The sequence below is a fragment of the Nicotiana tabacum genome, chromosome 13, assembly GCF_000715075.1.
Source record: "Nicotiana tabacum cultivar K326 chromosome 13, ASM71507v2, whole genome shotgun sequence".
In the NCBI taxonomy this organism is placed as follows: domain Eukaryota; kingdom Viridiplantae; phylum Streptophyta; class Magnoliopsida; order Solanales; family Solanaceae; genus Nicotiana; species Nicotiana tabacum.
This window is the reverse complement of record NC_134092.1, coordinates 106502944-106530444: the sequence shown is the minus strand read 5'-3', so window position 1 is coordinate 106530444 and position 27501 is coordinate 106502944. Positions and strand designations below refer to the sequence as shown.

At 38.5% G+C, this 27501-nt stretch overlaps 1 long non-coding RNA gene across 1 annotated transcript; it reads right to left on the bottom strand.

Moving 5' to 3' along the window:
• Positions 1–975: 975 nt before the first annotated feature.
• LOC107796923 (uncharacterized) lies at positions 976–4082 on the bottom strand. The gene is made up of 2 exons (XR_012698128.1): positions 1496–4082; positions 976–1273 (listed from the first exon to the last, which is right to left on the bottom strand). It is a non-coding gene; the product is annotated as an uncharacterized LOC107796923 (long non-coding RNA).
• Between the last annotated feature and the right edge of the window lie 23419 nt (positions 4083–27501).

The following is a 27501-nucleotide window of genomic DNA, read 5'->3' as shown; positions in this document are numbered from 1 at the left end:
ATAGTGTACTTTTACTAATTATAGTAGGTTATCTGTCTTATTTTTCAAAAATATTAATACACATTTATCATGGATGGTTACTTATAGTTATGAATCGTTTTTATCTAGCTTGGTAATGTCTCTTCCAACTCCAATTTATGGTACTGCACTAGCATTAATTGCTACGGGAGAGATGTGCTTATAATCAATTGATCTATTATAAGCTTGTTTATTTTAATGTATATGATCTTGTTTCATGAACCCAATTATGATTCTTAGAATTTTGTGATTAATCTATTGGATTCTTCTGTTTACTTGTTTTGAACTAATATAAGACTAATACTATCTATGTTCATTGATTCTTAAAACCCTACAATTACTCTTGGAAAAAAAGGATATTCCTGTGCATAAAGTATCGCGCGTTCACGCAGGGTCCGGGGGAAGGGCCGCACCTCAATGGGATTGGGGTGTTATGTAAGCAGCCTACCCTGATGAAGCATCAGTGGCTGATTCCATGGCTCGAACCCGTGAGGTATAGGTCACACGGAGGGACTGTTGCTCCAAGGCTCCCCTCGGAGATATGTTTTGTGGTTGTCTGTGTAGTTTAATACCTCGAAGCGCATGATTCTTTAATCTGTGAAAAAACTAAGGTCTGTTTAAGATGAATATCCGACAGCCACTGGTCCAATTTCCCAGAGAAAATCCACAGAATTATGAGCAGAGGATGAACCAAACTGGATTTACTTGCCAGCAGCAGATCAAACTTGAATTGAGTGGCATCCATTTGCTCAACCAAATATGTGGCCTCAGAATTCTAGAGGTGATGCTATCTCAGAACCAGAATACTACAGGTGCATATATAAACTTCCAATTCTCTTTGTCTTAGCTTATTGTAATACTCATTACTCACACTCTGCTATATGATTTATGAATTTTGGTGAGTGATGTATCGATTTCGTTCATTACTTGTTGGACTAAGAGTAATTCCGCATTCTCTGTTATTTCCTCGCCCGAAAGAGAGAAACAAGAATGACAATTTATTCTTAGAACCAAAAAGTTACCAATCATTTTGTTGCCATTTGCTGATTAATTTACAAAAGGGCATTTCCTTGCCCTTTGGTTTAGGATGGATCCGGACTGAATTAATCTTGAAGATCTAAATACGGACTGGAAGTGAAAATACCGTCAAAATGTCCTCTTCCTCCTCCTAATTTCTTGCTCCCAAGGAACTCCAAAAGTCTCAGTCCAAGGAAATTCCACATTATTCTTCCTCCTTGTCTTCCTCTTTCTCCTCCTGTGACAACAATAACAACAATGATAATAAAAGCACTATTGCGAAGGAGGTTTGCAAAAAGCCATTTTCTACTGAAACAAAGTGGCTAAATCAAACTATTATGGTCTTAACTGCTTTTTCATATAAGCTAAATGACAATTAATATATTATAGCACGTATTGCATGTTATATCTTTTCTTTCAAGAAGGTTATTTGTAACATCTGGGAAATATTGAAACTCACCGGGTATATTGGATTTCTGACACGAACGTCTAAGACGTTGCCTCCAACTTCTTGTTGAATCCACAATAGAAAGTTTACACATATTCAGCTCAATTAGTTGTAGTGTGGTTACATCTGCAAAATCTTGAGGGATGGAGTGTAATGAGTCACAATTTCCCAAGACTAGGCATTCAAGACATGGAAAATAATCGCTGTTGGTTTTCCACAATGCTAGATCTGTCCCGTTTAGTAGCAAGAATTTTAATTGAGGAAACCCATCCTCAATTGTTTCCCACACTGTGCCTCGACAACTATATATCTTTAGTTTGAGGACTTCAAGTTTAGGCAACTTGCTAACAGTTCTTATGTCCTCCCATGGAACAAATGTGTTTTGCAATGTTAGCTTCTTCAGTTTTTTTGGAAAAGCATTTGCATAAGGAAGCCTCAAAGTTGAAACGATTTCGCCTACCCCAAATTCTGTCTCCTCAACTACAACAAACATATTCTCGCCTACACCAATTTCTGTCTCCTCATCTACAGTGCTTAGACTCTCGAGTTGATGTAGATGGCTGAGGTTATGGTGCGGAAAACTGCCCAACCGACCAAATAAGTAGTCCTTTTTGGTACCGCATATTTGCAACTTCTTTACATTTGAAATTGCTTGTTTGACTGATGGTGTGCAGCAAGCAGGATTCAATCCTGAAAGAGTGTGTGGGTAATTCCAAAAGTCAGAGATTTGTTTTCAAGTGGTGGATCGACCAAGTGGTTCACGGTTGACTTGATATGCCTTAATTGTGACATCCCCCAAATTTCCTTTGGTAAACATAGAGGACCATAACCAAGGAACACTGAAGGCAGAACACACTTAATTGTTAAACTCTGCAGATTCTTGAGTAAACCGGAGTATTTGAAGGTTGATATATGGTGAAAGCTAGGTATCTCAAGTAAAATAAACCTTCTATAATATTTGGCCTAGAGTCGAGTGTCACTGAACTTATATCTAGTACTCTTAGCAACTTGAAACGCGAAAAGTCTAGCTTTATGGTACAGAAACTATTACCGCAATATAGAATAGAACGCACTTCTGTATCTGTATCATCACCAAGGGGTAATTGATAATTCATCCCACTAGATTGGATACTTACTAGACGTTGATGGGAAGGGAAAAGGATGCTGGACTGCGAACCTTGATGTTGAACATCGTTCTCTGTGATAACATTCAAGAAGTTTATATTTTGAGCTTCCTCCAAGCAAAATCCATGTACCATATCATGAAGTCCACAGCTTTTGATTTTGCCAAAGAAACCCAACATATTGACAATAATCAAGCTTATGTCAACCAGATCTTTCAAATATTTCTCTGCCACCATTTCGAAGCTTTCGTCCCTCTTTACCTTAACAAACCCCTCTGAAGCCCATAATCTGACTAGTTTACTTACTTGAATGATGAATCTCACTACTCTTCTTGAAGACAACCAAATACAAAAGGCAAGCTCTGAGGTGATGAGGCAAGTGGTAGTAACTCAACGCTAGCACTCTTGAGCAATACTGATAAAGATCTGTGCTCATCAACAAGTTCACATCTTCAACCACTTTTGTCCATTCATCAAGTGATTTACCTATTTTTAGGAGAACTCCAGCCATGACAACAGTTGCTAGTGGTAATCCTTGGCACTTTCGGGCTATTTCTTTCCCTATTTTCTTCAAATTCAGGGGTTAAGCATTCATTCTCGAACACCTTCTGATACAACAAGTTCCAACATTCATCAAAAGTCAAAAGACGCATTTTAATAGGAGGCGTACCTAAACTAGCATACTTGGCAACCTCTGCGTTCCGAGTAGTCAATAGTATGCGACTTCCATTATTGTTGAATGGAAAACACATTCTTATATCATCCCAAGCCTCTATGGTCCATATGTCATCGACAATCACCAAGTACCTCCTACCTTTCAAGCTTTTTTGAAGTAAATCTGCAAGTTCTCCATCGTTCTTCTCATCAAGTACTTCGCTCCTTGAGAAAGTGTGACGAAGGAGGCCAAGGAATAAATCTCTCAAATGATATTCTTGTGAAACAATGATCTCTGCACGAACATCGAAATGAGACATTATCCGTGGTTCACTGGAAATCCTTGTTGCGAATGTTGTCTTGCCGATTCCCCCCATTCCTACTAGGGAGATAACTTTCAATTCTCTAACAAGTTGATCTTGCATCATCTCAAGTTCATTGTCGTAACCCACCATTTTACTCTTTGACTCTAAAACATGCTGTGATGAATCAAATAGATCAAAAGTTTGTGGTTTTGGATCTTTGATGTTTCTATACATGATCTTCATCTTCATCCACACCTTGCTATTGGAATCAACATTTTTAATCACTTGCTGCAAGCATTTTCAATCCCCCCATTCCTACTAGGGAGATAACTTTCAATTCTCTAACGCCCTTTTGCTTTTTTGACTTGCTGTAAGAATTCGCAAATAGTTTTTCCTTGAGGTCTTCCTTGAGAGTCTGGTTTCCGACAGAGCAAGTTCTCTCAATTTTGACTCCACCATATCTTCTGCAGTATATGCTACCTTCATTGTTTGTGCTTCAAGAGTTTTTAGCACCTCGCGATCTCTGATAATCTTGTCAGTTTCCTTGTTGAGGTTTTATTTTTTAAGATGTAATATTCTTAAAATGAGGGTGAATGGGAAATGGAGGGAAAATGAAATTTTGAGTAAAATTTTAAGTTTCCCCCTCTAAACAATGAGACATTGTCCCATATTGGAAGTGGAAGACATTTTTGGTGAGTATATATATAATTGCTCTTCTTGTAGCTCTTAAAGAGTTAAGAAGAAAGCAAGCCTCGCGCCGTCGTCGTCGTCGCTCGCTCGGCTCGGCTTCGGCTTCGGCTTCGGCTTCGGCTTCGGATTTGGATTCGGATTTGGTCAAGCGGCAATTGGAAGGGCTGGGAGCGTCATGTATAACGGCAAATCTCGTCATATACGACGAAGACATAAAACCGTTAGGCAATTACTCTCTAGAGGAATTATCACAATTGACTATGTAAAGTCAAGTGATAATGTGTCGGATCCACTTACAAAAGGCCTAACTAGAGAGGTAGTTGAGAAATCATCAAGGGGAATGGGGCTATGGCCGAGAACAAGTCATTGTGGCGGTAACTCTACCTAGAAGACTGGAGATCCCAAGATCTAGGTTCAAAGAGATCAAACAAAGTCATTAATGACGGTTCAACATTGTCAAATAAAATTTTAGTCCATTCTCGTGATGAGACAATGTTCAGTACCAAGGATAAAGCATTAAAGCTTTTTAATGATTTCTAAATTTGATACGGGGTATATCAAATAGTGTATCTACAGGATGACACGTTTAGGAATCACCTATTTAAGTGTGAAGTGTGAGCCGCTTCAAGGAGAACTTTGTAAGGCCAGTTCTCTACGCACTTATGAAACCAGGCGGTGTTCATGGCTGAAACGAACACAACAATGAGAACCAAAGACGGTTAAGGGTTGATTGTGTGACTTATGGTTGTCTAGGTATACACCAAAGATCGACGGTTCAAAGATATCAAATCTACCGATTGACCGAGTATATCCGACATAAGTTTACTACGGAAAGTTCAAAGGGAAACCTACTTATCCAGATGCAATTAATCCTTGCTTGTAAATCACACAGTTTTTTCATGCATACTTCCGTGATATAGCCATTCCCCATTCATGTGGGGGATTGTTGAGGTTTTATTTTTTAAGATGTAATATTCTTAAAATGAGGGTGAATGGGAAATGGAGGAAAAATGAAATTTTGAGTAAAATTTTAAGTTTCCCCCTCTTAACAATGAGACATTGTCCCATATTGGAAGTGGAAGACATTTTTGGTGGGTATATATATAATTGCTCTTCTTGTAGCTCTTAAAGAGTTAAGAAGAAAGCAAGCCTCGCGCCGTCGTCGTCGTCGCTCGCTCGGCTCGGCTTCGGCTTCGGCTTCGGCTTCGGCTTCGGATTCGGATTCGGTTGTAAACGGATATTTTCCAATCCGTGTATTGATAATTTGGCAGCCGGATAATGGTCTTCCCACCATGAAGTGCTTGCTCCACAAACATGAAGTGCTTGCTCCACAAACATGTAATGCTTGCTCCACCATGAAGGGTGGACGTTTGGTCTTGCACTCCTTCTTGGCTGCTATATATATGAGCAGCAAATGTTGAAGAAAAACTCAACATACAATTCGCTCAACAAATTGGCTATACATTGCACTCCTTCCTCTCAGAACTTCCATACGTTTTTCTGAGTATATACTCCTTCGTTCTGCATTATTTTTTAACTTCAAACAAAGCAACTGTAAGTGTGATTTGCTACCGAACTTTGTGTTCGCCGAAACACTGGGGTTTGAAGTACCGCTACACCAGTGTGTTATTCGTTCTATCCTGGGAGGAAATAATCCATTACCTTGGGTACTAGGAGGGGATTAAATTCCTTAAGGAAACACTGTGAATTCAGTGGGCTCGAATTTATTATTATTGTTTCATTACGTTAACTTATATTTTGCAGAATTAATATTTATAAATACAGCAATATTGACCGGGAATAACAATCTTAAGGAATTTAATATTTATTTCTGTACTTGTGTTATTCTTATTATTCTGCAAACTAAAACCTTTGTGGTTTGTGTACTCCCGTTTTGGAGAGTTAAGCCTTCGTGGCGTTTTGTTGGATATTAAAATCTACGTGATTTTTACTCCAGTTTGAAAACGTGTATTAAACGTTTGTTTGTGTCATTCTTTTACATAAAAGATGATGACTGAAAACGAAAACCAAGCTGTTCCGATGGCGACTGCCAACGCAACGACAAGCCGAACACCGGCGTTGGCACCGGCAGAAAAACCCGGAAAATTTTCCGGGATTGATTTCAAACGCTGGCAGCAGAAGATGTTCTTCTACTTAACTACGTTATGTCTACAGAAGTTCATCAAGGAAGATGTTCCTGATCTGCCGGATAAAACTCCAGATAATGAACGTTTTCTCGTGATTGAAGCGTGGAAGCATTCTGATTTTTTATGCAAGAATTATATTCTTAGCGGACTGGATGATAATCTGTATAATGTATACAGTAGCATGGAGACATCCAAAGAATTGTGGAATGCGCTTGAAAAGAAATATAAGACTGAAGATGCCGGGATGAAGAAATTCGTTGCCGCAAAATTTCTGGACTACAAAATGATAGATAGCAAGTCTGTTATTACTCAAGTCCAGGAATTGCAAGTGATTATTCATGATCTACTTGCTGAAGGTCTTGTAATCAACGAAGCATTCCAAGTAGCAGCAATGATTGAGAAGTTGCCTCCGTTGTGGAAGGACTTCAAAAATTATTTGAAACACAAACGAAAGGAAATGTCCCTTGAAGATCTCATTGTTCGGTTGAGAATCGAAGAGGACAATAAAGCTGCTGAAAGGAGAGGCCGTGGAAATTCAACAATAATGGGAGCAAATATTGTTGAAGCTAACAAAAAGAGGAAGAAGGCTTCTGGTCCGAAATACAACCCAAGCAAGAAGCGGTTCAGTGGAAACTGCTACAACTGTGGGAAAACCGGACACAAATCTACGGAGTGTCGTGCTCCGAAGAAAGACAAGAAAAGGGGTCAAGCAAACATGGTAGTAAACCATGATGATGTTGATAACTTGTGTGCCATGCTCTCTGAATGTAACTTGGTGGGAAATCCTAAACTGTGGTGGTTTGATTCAGGAGCCACTCGCCATGTTTGTGCAGTTAGAGAGGCTTTTGCTACCTATGCTCTTGCTGAACCCGGAGAGACAGTTTATATGGGAAATGCTTCAACAGCAAAAGTTGAAGGATATGGGAAGGTATTTCTAAAAATGACTTCTGGCAAGGTCATGACTTTGAACAATGTCCTTCATGTTCCCGAAATGAGAAAGAATTTAGTCTCTACTGGACTTCTTGTTAAGCACGGTTTTAAGTGCGTTTTTGTATCCAACAAGGTTGTAATTAGTAAGAATGAAATATTTGTGGGAAAAGGTTACCTCACCGAGGGCCTTTTCAACCTAAATGTAATGGTTGTTAAAAATAATAATAATATTTCAGCTTCTTCTTACTTACTTGAGTCAAATGATTTATGGCATGTACGTTTGGGTCATGTCAATTATAAAACCTTGCGGAAAATGATTAACTTGGAAGTACTGCCCAAGTTTGAATGCGAAAAATCAAAATGTCAAATATGTGTGGAATGTAAGTATGTTAAACATCCTTATAAGTCAGTTGAAAGGAATTCAAATCCTTTAGACTTAATTCACACAGATATTTGTGACATGAAGTCAATACCATCTCGCGGTGGAAAGAAGTATTTCATAACTTTTATTGACGATGGTACTCGATATTGCTATGTTTACTTACTGAATAGTAAAGATGAAGCAATAGACGCATTCAGGCAATACAAAAATGAAGTTGAAACGCAACTTAACAAGAAAGTAAAAATGATAAGAAGTGATAGGGGTGGTGAATATGAATCTCCTTTTGAAGAAATATGTTTAGAATATGGAATTATTCATCAAACAACAGCCCCTTACACGCCCCAATCTAATGGGATTGCGGAAAGAAAGAATCGCACATTAAAGGAGATGATGAATGCGTTGTTGATAAGTTCTGGTTTGCCACAGAACTTGTGGGGGAAGCCATTCTTACGGCTAATCGAATATTAAATCGAGTGCCCCATAGCAAAACACAATCCATTCCTTATGAACAATGGAAAGGAAGGAAGCCCAACTTGAATTATTTTAAAGTGTGGGGGTGTTTGGCAAAAGTGCAAGTTCCTAAACCCAAAAGGGTAAAGATAGGACCGAAAACCGTTGATTGTGGTTTCATAGGATATGCGACAAATAGTAAAGCATATCGATTTCTGGTTCATAAATCAGAAAATCCCGACATTCATAATAATACGGTTATAGAATCAGATAATGCTGAGTTTTTTGAAAATATATATCCGTATAAAAAGGAATGTGAGTCGTTTGGTGAAGGATCTAAACGACCTCGGGAAGAAACAAAAGAAAGTACATGTAATCAGGAGAATCCAAGACGTAGTAAACGTCAAAGAACGTCTACTTCATTTGGACCAGATTTTGTGACTTTCTTATTGGAGAATGAGCCTCAAACATTTAAAGAAGCTATGACTTCTTCGGAATCATTGTTTTGGAAAGAGGCAGTCAATAGTGAAATAGAATCCATATTGAACAACCATACATGGGAATTGGTTGATCTTCCTCCTGGAAATAAACCTTTGGGTTCTAAATGGATTTTTAAGAGAAAAATCAAAGATGATGGCACTATTGATAAATTCAAGGCAAGGCTCGTAGTCAAAGGGTATAGACAACGAGAAGGTCTAGACTACTTTGATACATACTCTCCAGTTACAAGAATTACGTCCATACGGATGTTAGTAGCATTAGCTGCAGTGTATGGTCTTGAAATTCATCAAATGGATGTTAAGACGGCCTTCTTAAATGGAGAGTTGGAGGAAGAAATTTACATGGAACAACCTGAAGGGTTTGTGGTTCCAGGTAAAGAAAAGAAGGTATGTAGACTTGTTAAGTCTCTTTACGGACTAAAACAAGCACCCAAACAATGGCATGCGAAATTTGACCAAACAATGTTGTCAAATGGTTTTAAGATAAATGAATGTGATAAATGCGTGTACATTAAAAATGTTCCAAATCACATAGTCATTGTTTGCCTATATGTGGATGATATGTTGATAATGAGTAATGACATTGCCAACATAAATGCTACTAAGCGTATGCTCAATAGCAAGTTTGATATGAAAGACTTGGGAGTTGCTGATTTAATTCTGGGAATTAAGATCAATAAGACTCCTCAAGGTCTGGCATTGTCACAATCTCATTATATTAAGACAGTACTTGAAAAATTCAAGCACTTGGGCTTTAAAGTTGCAAAGACTCCAATTGACGTGAATCTTGCATTAGCAAAGAACAAAGGCCAAAGCATATCACAATTGGATTATGCTCGTGTATTGGGATGCTTAATGTATATCATGAATTGTACACGACCAGACATAGCTTGTGCTATAAGTAAACTGAGTCGATATACGAGCAATCCAGGCCAATCTCATTGGATGGCAATGAAACGAGTTTTGGGATATTTAGAACATACCCAGAACTTTGAATTGCACTACAGTAATTTCCCTGCGGTGATTGAGGGATACTGTGATGCAAATTGGATCACCGGTTCAACTGATTCTAAGTCCACGAGTGGATATGTATTCACTATTGGTGGAGGAGCGGTATCTTGGAAGTCGTCCAAACAAACATGTATTGCCCGCTCTACAATGGAGGCTGAATTCATAGCCTTAGATAAAGCCGGTGAAGAAGCTGAATGGCTTCGGAATTTCTTGGAAGACATTCCATTTTGGCCCAAACCGTTGGCACCAATATGCATACATTGTGATAGTCAAGCGGCAATTGGAAGGGCTGGGAGCGTCATGTATAACGGTAAATCTCGTCATATACGACGAAGACATAAAACCGTTAGGCAATTACTCTCTAGAGGAATTATCACAATTGACTATGTAAAGTCAAGTGATAATGTGTCGGATCCACTTACAAAAGGCCTAACTAGAGAGGTAGTTGAGAAATCATCAAGGGGAATGGGGCTATGGCCGAGAACAAGTCATTGTGACGGTAACTCTACCTAGAAGACTGGAGATCCCAAGATCTAGGTTCAAAGAGATCAAACAAAGTCATTAATGACGGTTCAACATTGTCAAATAAAATTTTAGTCCATTCTCGTGATGAGACAATGTTCAGTACCAAGGATAAAGTATTAAGGCTTTTTAATGATTTCTAAATTTGATACGGGGTATATCAAATAGTGTATCTACAGGATGACACGTTTAGGAATCACCTATTTAAGTGTGAAGTGTGAGCCGCTTCAAGGAGAACTTTGTAAGGCCAGTTCTCTACGCACTTATGAAACCAGGCGGTGTTCATGGCTGAAACGAACACAACAATGAGAACCAAAGACGGTTAAGGGTTGATTGTGTGACTTATGGTTGTCTAGGTATACACCAAAGATCGACGGTTCAAAGATATCAAATCTACCGATTGACCGAGTATATCCGACATAAGTTTACTACGGAAAGTTCAAAGGGAAACCTACTTATCCAGATGCAATTAATCCTTGCTTGTAAATCACACAGTTTTTTCATGCATACTTCCGTGATATAGCCATTCCCCATTCATGTGGGGGATTGTTGAGGTTTTATTTTTTAAGATGTAATATTCTTAAAATGAGGGTGAATGGGAAATGGAGGGAAAATGAAATTTTGAGTAAAATTTTAAGTTTCCCCCTCTTAACAATGAGACATTGTCCCATATTGGAAGTGGAAGACATTTTTGGTGGGTATATATATAATTGCTCTTCTTGTAGCTCTTAAAGAGTTAAGAAGAAAGCAAGCCTCGCGCCGCCGTCGTCGTCGTCGCTCGCTCGGCTCGGCTTCGGCTTCGGCTTCGGCTACGGCTACGGCTTCGGCTTCGGCTTCGGCTTCGGCTTCGGATTCGGATTCGGATTTGGATTTGGATTTGGATTTGGTCAAATGATCGATTGATTGATTAATTTTTTGGACCAAATTTATTTGTTAATAGTAAATATTAAAGTAAGATTATCCGTATTTGTAAACGGATATTTTCCAATCCGTGTATTGATAATTTGGAAGCCGGATAATGGTCTTCCCACCATGAAGTGCTTGCTCCACAAACATGAAGTGCTTGCTCCACAAACATGTAATGCTTGCTCCACCATGAAGGGTGGACGTTTGGTCTTGCACTCCTTCTTGGCTGCTATATATATGAGCAGCAAATGTTGAAGAAAAACTCAACATACAATTCGCTCAACAAATTGGCTATACATTGCACTCCTTCCTCTCAGAACTTCCATACGTTTTTCTGAGTATATACTCCTTCGTTCTGCATTGTTTTTTAACTTCAAACAAAGCAACTGTAAGTGTGATTTGCTACCGAACTTTGTGTTCGCCGAAACACTGGGGTTTGAAGTACCGCTACACCAGTGTGTTATTCGTTCTATCCTGGGAGGAAATAATCCATTACCTTGGGTACTAGGAGGGGATTAAATTCCTTAAGGAAACACTGTGAATTCAGTGGGCTCGAATTTATTATTATTGTTTCATTACGTTAACTTATATTTTGCAGAATTAATATTTACAAATACAGCAATATTGACCGGGAATAACAATCTTAAGGAATTTAATATTTATTTCTGTACTTGTGTTATTCTTATTATTCTGCAAACTAAAACCTTTGTGGTTTGTGTACTCCCGTTTTGGAGAGTTAAGCCTTCGTGGCGTTTTGTTGGATATTAAAATCTACGTGATTTTTACTCCAGTTTGAAAACGTGTATTAAACGTTTGTTTGTGTCATTCTTTTACATAAAAGATGATGACTGAAAACGAAAACCAAGCTGTTCCGATGGCGACTGCCAACGCAACGACAAGCCGAACACCGGCGTTGGCACCGGCAGAAAAACCCGAAAAATTTTCCGGGATTGATTTCAAACGCTGGCAGCAGAAGATGTTCTTCTACTTAACTACGTTATGTCTACAGAAGTTCATCAAGGAAGATGTTCCTGATCTGCCGGATAAAACTCCAGATAATGAACGCTTTCTCGTGATTGAAGCGTGGAAGCATTCTGATTTTTTATGCAAGAATTATATTCTTAGCGGACTGGATGATAATCTGTATAATGTATACAGTAGCATGGAGACATCCAAAGAATTGTGGAATGCGCTTGAAAAGAAATATAAGACTGAAGATGCCGGGATGAAGAAATTCGTTGCCGCAAAATTTCTGGACTACAAAATGATAGATAGCAAGTCTGTTATTACTCAAGTCCAGGAATTGCAAGTGATTATTCATGATCTACTTGCTGAAGGTCTTGTAATCAACGAAGCATTCCAAGTAGCAGCAATGATTGAGAAGTTGCCTCCGTTGTGGAAGGACTTCAAAAATTATTTGAAACACAAACGAAAGGAAATGTCCCTTGAAGATCTCATTGTTCGGTTGAGAATCGAAGAGGACAATAAAGCTGCTGAAAGGAGAGGCCGTGGAAATTCAACAATAATGGGAGCAAATATTGTTGAAGCTAACAAAAAGAGGAAGAAGGCTTCTGGTCCGAAATACAACCCAAGCAAGAAGCGGTTCAGTGGAAACTGCTACAACTGTGGGAAAACCGGACACAAATCTACGGAGTGTCGTGCTCCGAAGAAAGACAAGAAAAGGGGTCAAGCAAACATGGTAGTAAACCATGATGATGTTGATAACTTGTGTGCCATGCTCTCTGAATGTAACTTGGTGGGAAATCCTAAACTGTGGTGGTTTGATTCAGGAGCCACTCGCCATGTTTGTGCAGTTAGAGAGGCTTTTGCTACCTATGCTCTTGCTGAACCCGGAGAGACAGTTTATATGGGAAATGCTTCAACAGCAAAAGTTGAAGGATATGGGAAGGTATTTCTAAAAATGACTTCTGGCAAGGTCATGACTTTGAACAATGTCCTTCATGTTCCCGAAATGAGAAAGAATTTAGTCTCTACTGGACTTCTTGTTAAGCACGGTTTTAAGTGCGTTTTTGTATCCAACAAGGTTGTAATTAGTAAGAATGAAATATTTGTGGGAAAAGGTTACCTCACCGAGGGCCTTTTCAACCTAAATGTAATGGTTGTTGAAAATAATAATAATATTTCAGCTTCTTCTTACTTACTTGAGTCAAATGATTTATGGCATGTACGTTTGGGTCATGTCAATTATAAAACCTTGCGGAAAATGATTAACTTGGAAGTACTGCCCAAGTTTGAATGCGAAAAATCAAAATGTCAAATATGTGTGGAATGTAAGTATGTTAAACATCCTTATAAGTCAGTTGAAAGGAATTCAAATCCTTTAGACTTAATTCACACAGATATTTGTGACATGAAGTCAATACCATCTCGCGGTGGAAAGAAGTATTTCATAACTTTTATTGACGATGGTACTCGATATTGCTATGTTTACTTACTGAATAGTAAAGATGAAGCAATAGACGCATTCAGGCAATACAAAAATGAAGTTGAAACGCAACTTAACAAGAAAGTAAAAATGATAAGAAGTGATAGGGGTGGTGAATATGAATCTCCTTTTGAAGAAATATGTTTAGAATATGGAATTATTCATCAAACAACAGCCCCTTACACGCCCCAATCTAATGGGATTGCGGAAAGAAAGAATCGCACATTAAAGGAGATGATGAATGCGTTGTTGATAAGTTCTGGTTTGCCACAGAACTTGTGGGGGAAGCCATTCTTACGGCTAATCGAATATTAAATCGAGTGCCCCATAGCAAAACACAATCCATTCCTTATGAACAATGGAAAGGAAGGAAGCCCAACTTGAATTATTTTAAAGTGTGGGGGTGTTTGGCAAAAGTGCAAGTTCCTAAACCCAAAAGGGTAAAGATAGGACCGAAAACCGTTGATTGTGTTTTCATAGGATATGCGACAAATAGTAAAGCATATCGATTTCTGGTTCATAAATCAGAAAATCCCGACATTCATAATAATACGGTTATAGAATCAGATAATGCTGAGTTTTTTGAAAATATATATCCGTATAAAAAGGAATGTGAGTCGTTTGGTGAAGGATCTAAACGACCCCGGGAAGAAACAAAAGAAAGTACATGTAATCAGGAGAATCCAAGACGTAGTAAACGTCAAAGAACGTCTACTTCATTTGGACCAGATTTTGTGACTTTCTTATTGGAGAATGAGCCTCAAACATTTAAAGAAGCTATGACTTCTTCGGAATCATTGTTTTGGAAAGAGGCAGTCAATAGTGAAATAGAATCCATATTGAACAACCATACATGGGAATTGGTTGATCTTCCTCCTGGAAATAAACCTTTGGGTTCTAAATGGATTTTTAAGAGAAAAATCAAAGATGATGGCACTATTGATAAATTCAAGGCAAGGCTCGTAGTCAAAGGGTATAGACAACGAGAAGGTCTAGACTACTTTGATACATACTCTCCAGTTACAAGAATTACGTCCATACGGATGTTAGTAGCATTAGCTGCAGTGTATGGTCTTGAAATTCATCAAATGGATGTTAAGACGGCCTTCTTAAATGGAGAGTTGGAGGAAGAAATTTACATGGAACAACCTGAAGGGTTTGTGGTTCCAGGTAAAGAAAAGAAGGTATGTAGACTTGTTAAGTCTCTTTACGGACTAAAACAAGCACCCAAACAATGGCATGCGAAATTTGACCAAACAATGTTGTCAAATGGTTTTAAGATAAATGAATGTGATAAATGCGTGTACATTAAAAATGTTCCAAATCACATAGTCATTGTTTGCCTATATGTGGATGATATGTTGATAATGAGTAATGACATTGCCAACATAAATGCTACTAAGCGTATGCTCAATAGCAAGTTTGATATGAAAGACTTGGGAGTTGCTGATTTAATTCTGGGAATTAAGATCAATAAGACTCCTCAAGGTCTGGCATTGTCACAATCTCATTATATTAAGACAGTACTTGAAAAATTCAAGCACTTGGGCTTTAAAGTTGCAAAGACTCCAATTGACGTGAATCTTGCATTAGCAAAGAACAAAGGCCAAAGCATATCACAATTGGATTATGCTCGTGTATTGGGATGCTTAATGTATATCATGAATTGTACACGACCAGACATAGCTTGTGCTATAAGTAAACTGAGTCGATATACGAGCAATCCAGGCCAATCTCATTGGATGGCAATGAAACGAGTTTTGGGATATTTAGAACATACCCAGAACTTTGAATTGCACTACAGTAATTTCCCTGCGGTGATTGAGGGATACTGTGATGCAAATTGGATCACCGGTTCAACTGATTCTAAGTCCACGAGTGGATATGTATTCACTATTGGTGGAGGAGCGGTATCTTGGAAGTCGTCCAAACAAACATGTATTGCCCGCTCTACAATGGAGGCTGAATTCATAGCCTTAGATAAAGCCGGTGAAGAAGCTGAATGGCTCCGGAATTTCTTGGAAGACATTCCATTTTGGCCCAAACCGTTGGCACCAATATGCATACATTGTGATAGTCAAGCGGCAATTGGAAGGGCTGGGAGCGTCATGTATAACGGTAAATCTCGTCATATACGACGAAGACATAAAACCGTTAGGCAATTACTCTCTAGAGGAATTATCACAATTGACTATGTAAAGTCAAGTGATAATGTGTCGGATCCACTTACAAAAGGCCTAACTAGAGAGGTAGTTGAGAAATCATCAAGGGGAATGGGGCTATGGCCGAGAACAAGTCATTGTGACGGTAACTCTACCTAGAAGACTGGAGATCCCAAGATCTAGGTTCAAAGAGATCAAACAAAGTCATTAATGACGGTTCAACATTGTCAAATAAAATTTTAGTCCATTCTCGTGATGAGACAATGTTCAGTACCAAGGATAAAGTATTAAGGCTTTTTAATGATTTCTAAATTTGATACGGGGTATATCAAATAGTGTATCTACAGGATGACACGTTTAGGAATTACCTATTTAAGTGTGAAGTGTGAGCCGCTTCAAGGAGAACTTTGTAAGGCCAGTTCTCTACGCACTTATGAAACCAGGCGGTGTTCATGGCTGAAACGAACACAACAATGAGAACCAAAGACGGTTAAGGGTTGATTGTGTGACTTATGATTGTCTAGGTATACACCAAAGATCGACGGTTCAAAGATATCAAATCTACCGATTGACCGAGTATATCCGACATAAGTTTACTACGGAAAGTTCAAAGGGAAACCTACTTATCCAGATGCAATTAATCCTTGCTTGTAAATCACACAGTTTTTTCATGCATACTTCCGTGATATAGCCATTCCCCATTCATGTGGGGGATTGTTGAGGTTTTATTTTTTAAGATGTAATATTCTTAAAATGAGGGTGAATGGGAAATGGAGGGAAAATGAAATTTTGAGTAAAATTTTAAGTTTCCCCCTCTTAACAATGAGACATTGTCCCATATTGGAAGTGGAAGACATTTTTGGTGGGTATATATATAATTGCTCTTCTTGTAGCTCTTAAAGAGTTAAGAAGAAAGCAAGCCTCGCGCCGTCGTCGTCGTCGCTCGCTCGGCTCGGCTCGGCTTCGGCTTCGGCTTCGGCTACGGCTTCGGCTTCGGCTTCGGCTTCAGCTTCGGCTTCGGATTCGGATTCGGATTTGGATTTGGATTTGGTCAAATGATCGATTGATTGATTAATTTTTTGGACCAAATTTATTTGTTAATAGTAAATATTAACGTAAGATTATCCGTATTTATAAACGGATATTTTCCAATCCGTGTATTGATAATTTGGCAGCCGGATAATGGTCTTCCCACCATGAAGTGCTTGCTCCACAAACATGAAGTGCTTGCTCCACAAACATGTAATGCTTGCTCCACCATGAAGGGTGGACGTTTGGTCTTGCACTCCTTCTTGGCTGCTATATATATGAGCAGCAAATGTTGAAGAAAAACTCAACATACAATTCGCTCAACAAATTGGCTATACATTGCACTCCTTCCTCTCAGAACTTCCATACGTTTTTCTGAGTATATACTCCTTCGTTCTACATTGTTTTTTAACTTCAAACAAAGCAAATGTAAGTGTGATTTGCTACCGAACTTTGTGTTCGCCGAAACACTGGGGTTTGAAGTACCGCTACACCAGTGTGTTATTCGTTCTATCCTGGGAGAAAATAATCCATTACCTTGGGTACTAGGAGGGGATTAAATTCCTTAAGGAAACACTGTGAATTCAGTGGGCTCGAATTTATTATTATTGTTTCATTACGTTAACTTATATTTTGCAGAATTAATATTTACAAATACAGCAATATTGACCGGGAATAACAATCTTAAGGAATTTAATATTTATTTCTGTACTTGTGTTATTCTTATTATTCTGCAAACTAAAACCTTTGTGGTTTGTGTACTCCCGTTTTGGAGAGTTAAGCCTTCGTGGCGTTTTGTTGGATATTAAAATCTACGTGATTTTTACTCCAGTTTGAAAACGTGTATTAAACGTTTGTTTGTGTCATTCTTTTACATAAAAGATGATGACTGAAAACGAAAACCAAGCTGTTCCGATGGCGACTGCCAACGCAACGACAAGCCGAACACCGGCGTTGGCACCGGCAGAAAAACCCGGAAAATTTTCCGGGATTGATTTCAAACGCTGGCAGCAGAAGATGTTCTTCTACTTAACTACGTTATGTCTACAGAAGTTCATCAAGGAAGATGTTCCTGATCTGCCGGATAAAACTCCAGATAATGAACGCTTTCTCGTGATTGAAGCGTGGAAGCATTCTGATTTTTTATGCAAGAATTATATTCTTAGCGGACTGGATGATAATCTGTATAATGTATACAGTAGCATGGAGACATCCAAAGAATTGTGGAATGCGCTTGAAAAGAAATATAAGACTGAAGATGCCGGGATGAAGAAATTCGTTGCCGCAAAATTTCTGGACTACAAAATGATAGATAGCAAGTCTGTTATTACTCAAGTCCAGGAATTGCAAGTGATTATTCATGATCTACTTGCTGAAGGTCTTGTAATCAACGAAGCATTCCAAGTAGCAGCAATGATTGAGAAGTTGCCTCCGTTGTGGAAGGACTTCAAAAATTATTTGAAACACAAACGAAAGGAAATGTCCCTTGAAGATCTCATTGTTCGGTTGAGAATCGAAGAGGACAATAAAGCTGCTGAAAGGAGAGGCCGTGGAAATTCAACAATAATGGGAGCAAATATTGTTGAAGCTAACAAAAAGAGGAAGAAGGCTTCTGGTCCGAAATACAACCCAAGCAAGAAGCGGTTTAGTGGAAACTGCTACAACTGTGGGAAAACCGGACACAAATCTACGGAGTGTCGTGCTCCGAAGAAAGACAAGAAAAGGGGTCAAGCAAACATGGTAGTAAACCATGATGATGTTGATAACTTGTGTGCCATGCTCTCTGAATGTAACTTGGTGGGAAATCCTAAACTGTGGTGGTTTGATTCAGGAGCCACTCGCCATGTTTGTGCAGTTAGAGAGGCTTTTGCTACCTATGCTCTTGCTGAACCCGGAGAGACAGTTTATATGGGAAATGCTTCAACAGCAAAAGTTGAAGGATATGGGAAGGTATTTCTAAAAATGACTTCTGGCAAGGTCATGACTTTGAACAATGTCCTTCATGTTCCCGAAATGAGAAAGAATTTAGTCTCTACTGGACTTCTTGTTAAGCACGGTTTTAAGTGCGTTTTTGTATCCAACAAGGTTGTAATTAGTAAGAATGAAATATTTGTGGGAAAAGGTTACCTCACCGAGGGCCTTTTCAACCTAAATGTAATGGTTGTTGAAAATAATAATAATATTTCAGCTTCTTCTTACTTACTTGAGTCAAATGATTTATGGCATGTACGTTTGGGTCATGTCAATTATAAAACCTTGCGGAAAATGATTAACTTGGAAGTACTGCCCAAGTTTGAATGCGAAAAATCAAAATGTCAAATATGTGTGGAATGTAAGTATGTTAAACATCCTTATAAGTCAGTTGAAAGGAATTCAAATCCTTTAGACTTAATTCACACAGATATTTGTGACATGAAGTCAATACCATCTCGCGGTGGAAAGAAGTATTTCATAACTTTTATTGACGATGGTACTCGATATTGCTATGTTTACTTACTGAATAGTAAAGATGAAGCAATAGACGCATTCAGGCAATACAAAAATGAAGTTGAAACGCAACTTAACAAGAAAGTAAAAATGATAAGAAGTGATAGGGGTGGTGAATATGAATCTCCTTTTGAAGAAATATGTTTAGAATATGGAATTATTCATCAAACAACAGCCCCTTACACGCCCCAATCTAATGGGATTGCGGAAAGAAAGAATCGCACATTAAAGGAGATGATGAATGCGTTGTTGATAAGTTCTGGTTTGCCACAGAACTTGTGGGGGAAGCCATTCTTACGGCTAATCGAATATTAAATCGAGTGCCCCATAGCAAAACACAATCCATTCCTTATGAACAATGGAAAGGAAGGAAGCCCAACTTGAATTATTTTAAAGTGTGGGGGTGTTTGGCAAAAGTGCAAGTTCCTAAACCCAAAAGGGTAAAGATAGGACCGAAAACCGTTGATTGTGTTTTCATAGGATATGCGACAAATAGTAAAGCATATCGATTTCTGGTTCATAAATCAGAAAATCCCGACATTCATAATAATACGGTTATAGAATCAGATAATGCTGAGTTTTTTGAAAATATATATCCGTATAAAAAGGAATGTGAGTCGTTTGGTGAAGGATCTAAACGACCTCGGGAAGAAACAAAAGAAAGTACATGTAATCAGGAGAATCCAAGACGTAGTAAACGTCAAAGAACGTCTACTTCATTTGGACCAGATTTTGTGACTTTCTTATTGGAGAATGAGCCTCAAACATTTAAAGAAGCTATGACTTCTTCGGAATCATTGTTTTGGAAAGAGGCAGTCAATAGTGAAATAGAATCCATATTGAACAACCATACATGGGAATTGGTTGATCTTCCTCCTGGAAATAAACCTTTGGGTTCTAAATGGATTTTTAAGAGAAAAATCAAAGATGATGGCACTATTGATAAATTCAAGGCAAGGCTCGTAGTCAAAGGGTATAGACAACGAGAAGGTCTAGACTACTTTGATACATACTCTCCAGTTACAAGAATTACGTCCATACGGATGTTAGTAGCATTAGCTGCAGTGTATGGTCTTGAAATTCATCAAATGGATGTTAAGACGGCCTTCTTAAATGGAGAGTTGGAGGAAGAAATTTACATGGAACAACCTGAAGGGTTTGTGGTTCCAGGTAAAGAAAAGAAGGTATGTAGACTTGTTAAGTCTCTTTACGGACTAAAACAAGCACCCAAACAATGGCATGCGAAATTTGACCAAACAATGTTGTCAAATGGTTTTAAGATAAATGAATGTGATAAATGCGTGTACATTAAAAATGTTCCAAATCACATAGTCATTGTTTGCCTATATGTGGATGATATGTTGATAATGAGTAATGACATTGCCAACATAAATGCTACTAAGCGTATGCTCAATAGCAAGTTTGATATGAAAGACTTGGGAGTTGCTGATTTAATTCTGGGAATTAAGATCAATAAGACTCCTCAAGGTCTGGCATTGTCACAATCTCATTATATTAAGACAGTACTTGAAAAATTCAAGCACTTGGGCTTTAAAGTTGCAAAGACTCCAATTGACGTGAATCTTGCATTAGCAAAGAACAAAGGCCAAAGCATATCACAATTGGATTATGCTCGTGTATTGGGATGCTTAATGTATATCATGAATTGTACACGACCAGACATAGCTTGTGCTATAAGTAAACTGAGTCGATATACGAGCAATCCAGGCCAATCTCATTGGATGGCAATGAAACGAGTTTTGGGATATTTAGAACATACCCAGAACTTTGAATTGCACTACAGTAATTTCCCTGCGGTGATTGAGGGATACTGTGATGCAAATTGGATCACCGGTTCAACTGATTCTAAGTCCACGAGTGGATATGTATTCACTATTGGTGGAGGAGCGGTATCTTGGAAGTCGTCCAAACAAACATGTATTGCCCGCTCTACAATGGAGGCTGAATTCATAGCCTTAGATAAAGCCGGTGAAGAAGCTGAATGGCTCCGGAATTTCTTGGAAGACATTCCATTTTGGCCCAAACCGTTGGCACCAATATGCATACATTGTGATAGTCAAGCGGCAATTGGAAGGGCTGGGAGCGTCATGTATAACGGTAAATCTCGTCATATACGACGAAGACATAAAACCGTTAGGCAATTACTCTCTAGAGGAATTATCACAATTGACTATGTAAAGTCAAGTGATAATGTGTCGGATCCACTTACAAAAGGCCTAACTAGAGAGGTAGTTGAGAAATCATCAAGGGGAATGGGGCTATGGCCGAGAACAAGTCATTGTGGCGGTAACTTTACCTAGAAGACTGGAGATCCCAAGATCTAGGTTCAAAGAGATCAAACAAAGTCATTAATGACGGTTCAACATTGTCAAATAAAATTTTAGTCCATTCTCGTGATGAGACAATGTTCAGTACCAAGGATAAAGCATTAAGGCTTTTTAATGATTTCTAAATTTGATACGGGGTATATCAAATAGTGTATCTACAGGATGACACGTTTAGGAATCACCTATTTAAGTGTGAAGTGTGAGCCGCTTCAAGGAGAACTTTGTAAGGCCAGTTCTCTACGCACTTATGAAACCAGGCGGTGTTCATGGCTGAAACGAACACAACAATGAGAACCAAAGACGGTTAAGGGTTGATTGTGTGACTTATGGTTGTCTAGGTATACACCAAAGATCGACGGTTCAAAGATATCAAATCTACCGATTGACCGAGTATATCCGACATAAGTTTACTACGGAAAGTTCAAAGGAAAACCTACTTATCCAAATGCAATTAATCTTTGCTTGTAAATCACACAGTTTTTTCATGCATACTTCCGTGATATAGCCATTCCCCATTCATGTGGGGGATTGTTGAGGTTTTATTTTTTAAGATGTAATATTCTTAAAATGAGGGTGAATGGGAAATGGAGGGAAAATGAAATTTTGAGTAAAATTTTAAGTTTCCCCTCTTAACAATGAGACATTGTCCCATATTGGAAGTGGAAGACATTTTTGGTGGGTATATATATAATTGCTCTTCTTGTAGCTCTTAAAGAGTTAAGAAGAAAGCAAGCCTCGCGCCGTCGTCGTCGTCGCTCGCTCGGCTCGGCTTCGGCTACGGCTACGGCTACGGCTACGGCTTCGGCTACGGCTACGGATACGGATTCGGATTCGGATTCGGATTCGGATTCGGATTCGGATTCGGATTTGGATTTGGATTTGGATTTGGTCAAATGATCGATTGATTGATTAATTTTTTGGACCAAATTTATTTGTTAATAGTAAATATTAACGTAAGATTATCCGTATTTGTAAACGGATATTTTCCAATCCGTGTATTGATAATTTGGCAGCCGGATAATGGTCTTCCCACCATGAAGTGCTTGCTCCACAAACATGAAGTGCTTGCTCCACAAACATGTAATGCTTGCTCCACCATGAAGGGTGGACGTTTGGTCTTGCACTCCTTCTTGGCTGCTATATATATGAGCAGCAAATGTTGAAGAAAGACACCAAAAACTCAACATACAATTCGCTCAACAAATTGGCTATATATTGCACTCCTTCCTCTCAGAACTTCCATACGTTTTTCTGAGTATATACTCCTTCGTTCTGCATTGTTTTTAACTTCAAACAAAGCAACTGTAAGTGTGATTTGCTACCGAACTTTGTGTTCGCCGAAACACTGGGGTTTGAAGTACCGCTACACCAATGTGTTATTCGTTCTATCTTGGGAGGAAATAATCCATTACCTTGGGTACTAGGAGGGGATTAAATTCCTTAAGAAAACACTGTGAATTCAGTGGGCTCGAATTTATTATTATTGTTTCATTACGTTAACTTATATTTTGCAGAATTAATATTTACAAATACAGCAATATTGACCGGGAATAACAATCTTAAGGAATTTAATATTTATTTCTGTACTTGTGTTATTCTTATTATTCTGCAAACTAAAACCTTTGTGGTTTGTGTACTCCCGTTTTGGAGAGTTAAGCCTTCGTGGCGTTTTGTTGGATATTAAAATCTACGTGATTTTTACTCCAGTTTGAAAACGTGTATTAAACGTTTGTTTGTGTCATTCTTTTACATAAAAGATGATGACTGAAAACGAAAACCAAGCTGTTCCGATGGCGACTGCCAACGCAACGACAAGCCGAACACCGGCGTTGGCACCGGCAGAAAAACCCGGAAAATTTTCCGGGATTGATTTCAAACGCTGGCAGCAGAAGATGTTCTTCTACTTAACTACGTTATGTCTACAGAAGTTCATCAAGGAAGATGTTCCTGATCTGCCGGATAAAACTCCAGATAATGAACGCTTTCTCGTGATTGAAGCGTGGAAGCATTCTGATTTTTTATGCAAGAATTATATTCTTAGCGGACTGGATGATAATCTGTATAATGTATACAGTAGCATGGAGACATCCAAAGAATTGTGGAATGCGCTTGAAAAGAAATATAAGACTGAAGATGCCGGGATGAAGAAATTCGTTGCCGCAAAATTTCTGGACTACAAAATGATAGATAGCAAGTCTGTTATTACTCAAGTCCAGGAATTGCAAGTGATTATTCATGATCTACTTGCTGAAGGTCTTGTAATCAACGAAGCATTCCAAGTAGCAGCAATGATTGAGAAGTTGCCTCCGTTGTGGAAGGACTTCAAAAATTATTTGAAACACAAACGAAAGGAAATGTCCCTTGAAGATCTCATTGTTCGGTTGAGAATCGAAGAGGACAATAAAGCTGCTGAAAGGAGAGGCCGTGGAAATTCAACAATAATGGGAGCAAATATTGTTGAAGCTAACAAAAAGAGGAAGAAGGCTTCTGGTCCGAAATACAACCCAAGCAAGAAGCGGTTCAGTGGAAACTGCTACAACTGTGGGAAAACCGGACACAAATCTACGGAGTGTCGTGCTCCGAAGAAAGACAAGAAAAGGGGTCAAGCAAACATGGTAGTAAACCATGATGATGTTGATAACTTGTGTGCCATGCTCTCTGAATGTAACTTGGTGGGAAATCCTAAACTGTGGTGGTTTGATTCAGGAGCCACTCGCCATGTTTGTGCAGTTAGAGAGGCTTTTGCTACCTATGCTCTTGCTGAACCCGGAGAGACAGTTTATATGGGAAATGCTTCAACAGCAAAAGTTGAAGGATATGGGAAGGTATTTCTAAAAATGACTTCTGGCAAGGTCATGACTTTGAACAATGTCCTTCATGTTCCCGAAATGAGAAAGAATTTAGTCTCTACTGGACTTCTTGTTAAGCACGGTTTTAAGTGCGTTTTTGTATCCAACAAGGTTGTAATTAGTAAGAATGAAATATTTGTGGGAAAAGGTTACCTCACCGAGGGCCTTTTCAACCTAAATGTAATGGTTGTTGAAAATAATAATAATATTTCAGCTTCTTCTTACTTACTTGAGTCAAATGATTTATGGCATGTACGTTTGGGTCATGTCAATTATAAAACCTTGCGGAAAATGATTAACTTGGAAGTACTGCCCAAGTTTGAATGCGAAAAATCAAAATGTCAAATATGTGTGGAATGTAAGTATGTTAAACATCCTTATAAGTCAGTTGAAAGGAATTCAAATCCTTTAGACTTAATTCACACAGATATTTGTGACATGAAGTCAATACCATCTCGCGGTGGAAAGAAGTATTTCATAACTTTTATTGACGATGGTACTCGATATTGCTATGTTTACTTACTGAATAGTAAAGATGAAGCAATAGACGCATTCAGGCAATACAAAAATGAAGTTGAAACGCAACTTAACAAGAAAGTAAAAATGATAAGAAGTGATAGGGGTGGTGAATATGAATCTCCTTTTGAAGAAATATGTTTAGAATATGGAATTATTCATCAAACAACAGCCCTTACACGCCCCAATCTAATGGGATTGCGGAAAGAAAGAATCGCACATTAAAGGAGATGATGAATGCGTTGTTGATAAGTTCTGGTTTGCCACAGAACTTGTGGGGGGAAGCCATTCTTACGGCTAATCGAATATTAAATCGAGTGCCCCATAGCAAAACACAATCCATTCCTTATGAACAATGGAAAGGAAGGAAGCCCAACTTGAATTATTTTAAAGTGTGGGGGTGTTTGGCAAAAGTGCAAGTTCCTAAACCCAAAAGGGTAAAGATAGGACCGAAAACCGTTGATTGTGTTTTCATAGGATATGCGACAAATAGTAAAGCATATCGATTTCTGGTTCATAAATCAGAAAATCCCGACATTCATAATAATACGGTTATAGAATCAGATAATGCTGAGTTTTTTGAAAATATATATCCGTATAAAAAGGAATGTGAGTCGTTTGGTGAAGGATCTAAACGACCCCGGGAAGAAACAAAAGAAAGTACATGTAATCAGGAGAATCCAAGACGTAGTAAATGTCAAAGAACGTCTACTTCATTTGGACCAGATTTTGTGACTTTCTTATTGGAGAATGAGCCTCAAACATTTAAAGAAGCTATGACTTCTTCGGAATCATTGTTTTGGAAAGAGGCAGTCAATAGTGAAATAGAATCCATATTGAACAACCATACATGGGAATTGGTTGATCTTCCTCCTGGAAATAAACCTTTGGGTTCTAAATGGATTTTTAAGAGAAAAATCAAAGATGATGGCACTATTGATAAATTCAAGGCAAGGCTCGTAGTCAAAGGGTATAGACAACGAGAAGGTCTAGACTACTTTGATACATACTCTCCAGTTACAAGAATTACGTCCATACGGATGTTAGTAGCATTAGCTGCAGTGTATGGTCTTGAAATTCATCAAATGGATGTTAAGACGGCCTTCTTAAATGGAGAGTTGGAGGAAGAAATTTACATGGAACAACCTGAAGGGTTTGTGGTTCCAGGTAAAGAAAAGAAGGTATGTAGACTTGTTAAGTCTCTTTACGGACTAAAACAAGCACCCAAACAATGGCATGCGAAATTTGACCAAACAATGTTGTCAAATGGTTTTAAGATAAATGAATGTGATAAATGCGTGTACATTAAAAATGTTCCAAATCACATAGTCATTGTTTGCCTATATGTGGATGATATGTTGATAATGAGTAATGACATTGCCAACATAAATGCTACTAAGCGTATGCTCAATAGCAAGTTTGATATGAAAGACTTGGGAGTTGCTGATTTAATTCTGGGAATTAAGATCAATAAGACTCCTCAAGGTCTGGCATTGTCACAATCTCATTATATTAAGACAGTACTTGAAAAATTCAAGCACTTGGGCTTTAAAGTTGCAAAGACTCCAATTGACGTGAATCTTGCATTAGCAAAGAACAAAGGCCAAAGCATATCACAATTGGATTATGCTCGTGTATTGGGATGCTTAATGTATATCATGAATTGTACACGACCAGACATAGCTTGTGCTATAAGTAAACTGAGTCGATATACGAGCAATCCAGGCCAATCTCATTGGATGGCAATGAAACGAGTTTTGGGATATTTAGAACATACCCAGAACTTTGAATTGCACTACAGTAATTTCCCTGCGGTGATTGAGGGATACTGTGATGCAAATTGGATCACCGGTTCAACTGATTCTAAGTCCACGAGTGGATATGTATTCACTATTGGTGGAGGAGCGGTATCTTGGAAGTCGTCCAAACAAACATGTATTGCCCGCTCTACAATGGAGGCTGAATTCATAGCCTTAGATAAAGCCGGTGAAGAAGCTGAATGGCTCCGGAATTTCTTGGAAGACATTCCATTTTGGCCCAAACCGTTGGCACCAATATGCATACATTGTGATAGTCAAGCGGCAATTGGAAGGGCTGGGAGCGTCATGTATAACGGTAAATCTCGTCATATACGACGAAGACATAAAACCGTTAGGCAATTACTCTCTAGAGGAATTATCACAATTGACTATGTAAAGTCAAGTGATAATGTGTCGGATCCACTTACAAAAGGCCTAACTAGAGAGGTAGTTGAGAAATCATCAAGGGGAATGGGGCTATGGCCGAGAACAAGTCATTGTGGCGGTAACTCTACCTAGAAGACTGGAGATCCCAAGATCTAGGTTCAAAGAGATCAAACAAAGTCATTAATGACGGTTCAACATTGTCAAATAAAATTTTAGTCCATTCTCGTGATGAGACAATGTTCAGTACCAAGGATAAAGCATTAAGGCTTTTTAATGATTTCTAAATTTGATACGGGGTATATCAAATAGTGTATCTACAGGATGACACGTTTAGGAATCACCTATTTAAGTGTGAAGTGTGAGCCGCTTCAAGG